Source organism: Arachis ipaensis, chromosome B9 (assembly GCF_059453495.1).
Source record: "Arachis ipaensis isolate K30076 ecotype BB chromosome B9, ASM5945349v1, whole genome shotgun sequence".
NCBI lineage: Eukaryota > Viridiplantae > Streptophyta > Magnoliopsida > Fabales > Fabaceae > Arachis > Arachis ipaensis.
In genome coordinates, this window is record NC_142444.1 from 75125091 (window position 1) to 75131090 (window position 6000).

Below are 6000 nucleotides of genomic sequence, written 5' to 3' on the forward strand. Positions count from 1 at the left end.
TTCTGGCGTTCAGCGCCCAGAAGTTGCCCATTTTGGGCGTTCAGCGCCAGAACCATGCTCTGTTCTGGCGTTGAACGCCAGGCAGATGCTCCTCCAGGGTGTGATTTTTCTTCTGCTGTTTTTGACTCCGTTTTTAATTTTTATATTTATTTTGTGACTCCACATGATCATGAACCTAAGCAAACATGAAAAACAAGAATAATAGAGTTAGATAAATAAACATTGGGTTACCTCCCAACAAGCGCTTCTTTAATGTCAATAGCTTGACAGTGGGCTCTCATGGAGCCTCACAGATGTTCAGAGCATTGTTGAGACTCTCCAACACCAAACTTAGAGTTTGGATATGGGAGTTCAACACCAAACTTAGAGTTTGGTTGTGGCCTCCCAACACCAAACTTAGAGTTTGACTGTGGGGGCTTTGTTTGACTCTGCTTTGAGAGAAGCTTTTCATGCTTCCTCTCCATGGTTGCAGAGGGAGATTCTTGAGTTTTAAACACAAGGGAGTCCTTATTCCATTGGAGGACTATTTCACCTCTGTCAACATCAATCACAGCTCTTGCTGTGGCCAGGAAAGGTCTTCCTAGGATGATGGATTCATCCTCTTCCTTTCCAGTATCCAGGACTATGAAATCAGCAGGGATGTAAAGGCCTTCAACCTTTACTAACACGTCCTCTACTTGTCCATATGCCTGTTTTCTTGAATTGTCTGCCATCTCTAATGAGATTTTAGCAGCTTGCACCCCATAGATTCCCAGTTTCTCTATTACAGAGAGGGGCATGAGGTTTATCCCTGAACCAAGGTCACACAGAGCCTTAAAGATCATGGTGCCTATAGTACAAGGTATTATGAACTTTCCAGGATCCTGTCTCTTCTGAGGCAATGTCAGTTGATCCAGATCACTTAGTTCATTGATGAACAAGGGAGGTTCAACTTCCCAAGCATCAATGCCAAATAATTTGGCATTCAGCTTCATGATTGCACCAAGAAACTTGGCAGTTTGCTCTTCAGTAACATCCTCATTTTCTTCAGAAGAGGAATACTCATCAGAGCTCATGAAGGGCATAAGGAGGTTCAATGGAATCTCTATGGTCTCTAGATGAGCCTCAGAGTCCTTTGGTTCCTCAGAGGGAAGCTCCTTATTGATCACTGGACGTCCCAGGAGGTCTTCCTCCTTGGGATTTGCGTCCTCCACTCCCCTTGTAGGTTCGGCCATGGTGCTTATGTCAATGGCCTTGCACTCTCCTTTTGGGTTCTCTTCTGTATTGCTTGGGAGAGTACTGGGAGGGATTTCAGTGATCTTTTTACTCAGCTGGCCCACTTGTGCTTTCAAATTTCTAATGGAAGACCTGGTTTCATTCATGAAACTCACAGTGGCCTTAGATAGATCAGAGACTAAGTTTTCTAAATTAGAGGCATTTTGTCCAGAATTCTCTATCTGTTGCTGAGTGGATGATGGAAAAGGCTTGCTGTTGCTAAACCTGTTTCTTCCACCATTATTAAAGCCTTGTTGAGGCTTTTGATCCTTCCATGAGAAATTTGGATGATTTCTCCATGATGGATTATAGGTGTTTCCATAAGGTTCACCCATGTAATTTACCTCTGCTATTGCAGGGTTCTCAGGATCATAAGCTTCTTCTTCAGGAGAAGCCTCTTGAGTGCTGTTTGATGCAGCTTGCATTCCATTCAGACTCTGAGAAATCATATTGCTTGCTGAGTCAATATTTTGTTCTGAGCCAATATGGCATTCAGAGTATCAACTTCAAGAACTCCCTTCTTCATAGGCATCCCATTACTCACAGGATTCCTTTCAGAAGTGTACATGAACTGGTTATTATCAACCATGTCAATGAGTTCTTGAGCTTCTGCAGGCGTTTTCTTTAGGTGAATGGATCCACCTACAGAAGTGTCCAGTGACATCTTTGATAGCTCAGATAAACCATCATAGAATATATCCAGGATGGTCCATTCTGAAAGCATGTCAGAAGGACACTTTTTGGTCAACTGTTTGTATCTTTCCCAAGCTTCATAGAGGGATTCACCTTCTTTCTATCTGAAGGTTTGAACATCAGCTCTAAGCTTGCTCAGCTTTTGAGGAGGAAAGTACTTGGCTAAGAAAGCTGTGACCAGCTTATCCCAAGAGTTCAGGCTGTCTTTGGGTTGAGAATCCAACCATAATCTAGCTCTGTCTCTTACAGCAAAGGGAAAAGCATGAGCCTGTAGACTTCAGGATCTACTCCATTAGTCTTAACAGTATCACATATCTGCAAGAATTCAGTTAAGAACTGAAAAGGATATTCAGATGGAAGTCCATGAAACTTGCAGTTCTACTGCATCAGAAAAACTAATTGAGGTTTCAGCTCAAAGTTGTTTGCTCCAATGGCAGGAATGGAGATGCTTCTTCCATGTAAATTGGAATTAGGTACAGTAAAGTCACCAAGCATCTTCCTTATATTATTATTATTTTCGGCTGCCATCTCCTCTTCCTGTTCAAAAATTTCTGAAAGGTTATCTCTGGATTGTTGTAATTTAGCTTCTCTTAATTTTCTCTTCAGAGTCCTTTCAGGTTCTGGATCTGCTTCAACAAGAATATTCTTGTCCTTGCTCCTGCTCATATGACAAAGAAGAGGGCACAGAAAAAAATAATAATAATAATAGAGAAAAGGACAAATAGGTCCTTGACCTTTTGCCTTGCGGACATTTTAGTCCCTGAGCATTTGAAAATACTTTTAAATCCCCGACCTTCCCAAATCTTGGACGGATGAGTCTCTCCGTTGAATTGCCTCCGCCAGACCCGTCGGAGAAGTCTGACGTGGCTCTCCTGAGGATGACGTGGCACCACTGGTTGACACCTAGACTGCTGAGTGGAAAGGTGCATTCAAAAATTGGACAATTAAGTCCCTGAACCCTAAACTACGTCGTTTTGCCTTCATCCCTAATCCTTAAATTGATTGCGTTTCTTTCATGGAGGCCAGTGGTGAGGAGCTCAACCTGCAACAACCATGGCTGCCAATGTAACATCAGCAACCTCGAGAAGAAGCCGCAGGGGAGTAAGAGAAGAAAATTCTGCTTCAAGCTCATACCTAGTAGCATGTCCTCTTGATGGTGGTAAGATACTTTGCAATTTTTAATCATTTGATCAGATTCTTCAACTTTTCTTTGTGACCAGCCTTAAGTAAAAAATTTTCCATCATTGAAAATGAAGCAGTGCTCATATGTCTTCCTCTTTCTAACAATTGTTTGGAGCACTCAAAAGCTTCTTGCAATAAATCCCGGGAGCATAATCCAGTGACTAAAATATCCAAAGCATGAGAATGAGGACAATGCCCTCTCTCAACCATGTATTTTCATAAACTCAAACCTAAATCAACACGAGAATTTTGGCAGAAATATTTCATTAGTGTCACAACTGTTCTTGTTTTTGGAACAAAATTCCTTTCCGAACAAAATTACCCCATCAAGCTCAATGTGTTTATCAACCATCTCGTCCATCAAGGAAAGCGCAGATTCAATATCTTTGACTCTAACCAATGTACTAATCAGAGCATTATAGGCACCAGTATCCACAACCAAGTTTCTAGATGAAATCTCGTTGAACAATTGCTAAGCCTTTCCTTTGTTTCATGTCAACCCTGCTCCATGGATTAATGTGGTGATGGTGGAAGGAGGGAGGTGATGTAGCAGTATGGTGTGAAGGGGTTGGTCAGGGAAAGGGTGGTCATTGATGATTCTGGTGATGGTGTCCACATCAATTGGTTTTGTCTCCAAAGATGTTTTAGGTTGAGTGCACAATTTGAATGTGGAACATGGTAAGAGCTTGTCTTATTGAGGAGTATGAGGTTGTCAATTTCTGTTGTTTGCAAAGATGATTGAGATTGAGGTTGAGTGCAAAATTTGAGGGTGGAACATAGATACCAAGTTGTGTTGTGTGGAATTCTAGTGACGAATTTTTTTTGGTTCAGCCTAAGTATTGTGAGCATGATGTTGTGGTGAGACGCCCACCATGTGTTTGATATTTGAACCACCTATGGATGATTATTGGTTTGGGTTTAGGAGGATTAACATATCTCAAACGATAAACTTTAATTGATTTTAGTTTGGTTTAGAGTTTAGGAAGTTCTTTTCCGAACAAAATCCGAAAGAATCAAAATGGGGTTGGTGTAGTTTTTGGTTCCCTGCCATGACATATTTCAAACAAAAATCTCTCTTGATAACAAAGTTACATATAAAGAAGAGAACTAAATTTACATGAAGTTTGCAGAGAGTATGAAACAATTGTGTTATTTGATGTAGAAAGAAGAGAGAGAGAAGCAAAACGACGTAGTTTAGAATTAGGGATGAAGGCAAAACGACGTAGTTTAGGGTTCAGGGACTTAATTGTCCAATTTTTGAATGTACCTTTCCACTCAGCAGTCCAGGTGTCAACCAGTGGTGCCACGTCATCCTCAGGAGAGCCACGTCAGACTTCTCCGACGGGTCTGGCGGAGGCAATTCGACGGAGGGACTCATCCGTCCAAGATTTGGGAAGGTCGGGGATTTAAAAGTATTTTCAAATGCTCAGGGACGAAAATGTCCGCGGGGCAAAAGGTCAAGGACCTATTTGTCCTTTTCTCATAATAATATGGATCCTTTATACCACAGTATAGGGATCCCTGTGTGAGTAGAAGAAGAGGGGGAGACAAAGAATGTAATATAATGGAAGAAACACAACTGTGAGGAGGGTTGAGATGTGAGATGAGATGTTAGTAGATGAATAAATAAATAGAATAAGATGGGAGAGGGAGAATTTTCGAAAATATTTTTGAAAAAGAGTTAGTGATTTTCGAAAATGGTTTTTTGAAAAATGTTAGTGTTTTTCAAAAATTTTTTTAAAATCAAAAATAAAAATAAGAATAATTAGTTAATTAAAAAGAAATTTTTGAAAAAGAGGGAAGACATTTTCGAAAATTAGAGAGAGGGAGTTAGTTAGATAGTTTTGAAAAAGTTAAGAAACAAACAAAAAGTTAGTTAGTTAGTTGAAACAAATTTTGAAAAGATAAGAAGTTATGAGGTTAGATAAGATATTTTGAAACCAACTTTTTGAAAAAGTTAAGATAAGAAGATATTTTAGAAATTAGTTTTGAAAAAGATTTGATTTTTAAAATCTCAATTAATGACTTGATTCATAAGAAATCACAAGATATGATTCTAGAACTTAAAGTTTGAATCTTTCTTAACAAGTAAGTAACAAACTTGAAATTTTTGAATCAAAACATTAATTGTTATTGTTATTTTCGAAAATTATGATATAAAATTAAGAAAACGATTTTTGAAAAATATTTTTTTGAATTTTCGAAAATAACTAAGAAGTTTGAAAAAGATTTGATTTTTGAAAAAGATTTTGAAAAAGATAAGATTTTCAAATTGAAAATTTGATTTGACTCATAAGAAACAACTTGATTTTAAAAATTTTTAAAAAGTCAACTCAAATTTTCGAATTTGATGAGAGAAAAATGGAAAGATATTTTTTTTTGATTTTTTTTTTTTGAATTTTTATGATGCAAGAGAAAAACACTAAAAAGATGCAATGCATGAAATTTTTAAATCAAAACATGTGATGCATGCAAGAATGCTATGAATGTCAAGATGATCACCAAGAACACTATGAATGTCAAGATGAACATTATAGACACAATTTTGAAAAATTTTTAATGCAAAGAAAACATGCAAGACACCAAACTTAGAATTCTTTAATGCTTAGACACTAAGAATTCAAGAATGCATATGATAAACATGAAAATACACAAAACAAAAAATCATCAAGATCAAACAAGAAGACTTACCAAGAACAACTTGAAGATCATGAAGAACACCATGAATGCATGAGATTTTCGAAAAATGCAAGATGCATATGCAAGTGACACCAAACTTATGATATGACTCAAGACTCAAACAAAAAACAGAAAAATATTTTTGATTTTTATGATTTTCTAATTTTTTTGGATTTTTTTTTTGAAAATTAT

At 37.7% G+C, this 6000-nt stretch overlaps 1 non-coding gene and 1 pseudogene across 1 annotated transcript; one reads left to right on the forward strand and one right to left on the reverse strand.

Moving 5' to 3' along the window:
• Window positions 1-1972: 1972 nt before the first annotated feature.
• LOC148545057 (small nucleolar RNA R71) lies at window positions 1973-2080 on the forward strand. The gene has a single exon (XR_015901531.1). It is a non-coding gene; the product is annotated as a small nucleolar RNA R71 (small nucleolar RNA).
• A 904-nt stretch (window positions 2081-2984) lies between these two features.
• On the reverse strand, window positions 2985-4507 carry LOC148545058 (pentatricopeptide repeat-containing protein At3g61360-like; annotated as a pseudogene).
• Window positions 4508-6000: the final 1493 nt, after the last annotated feature.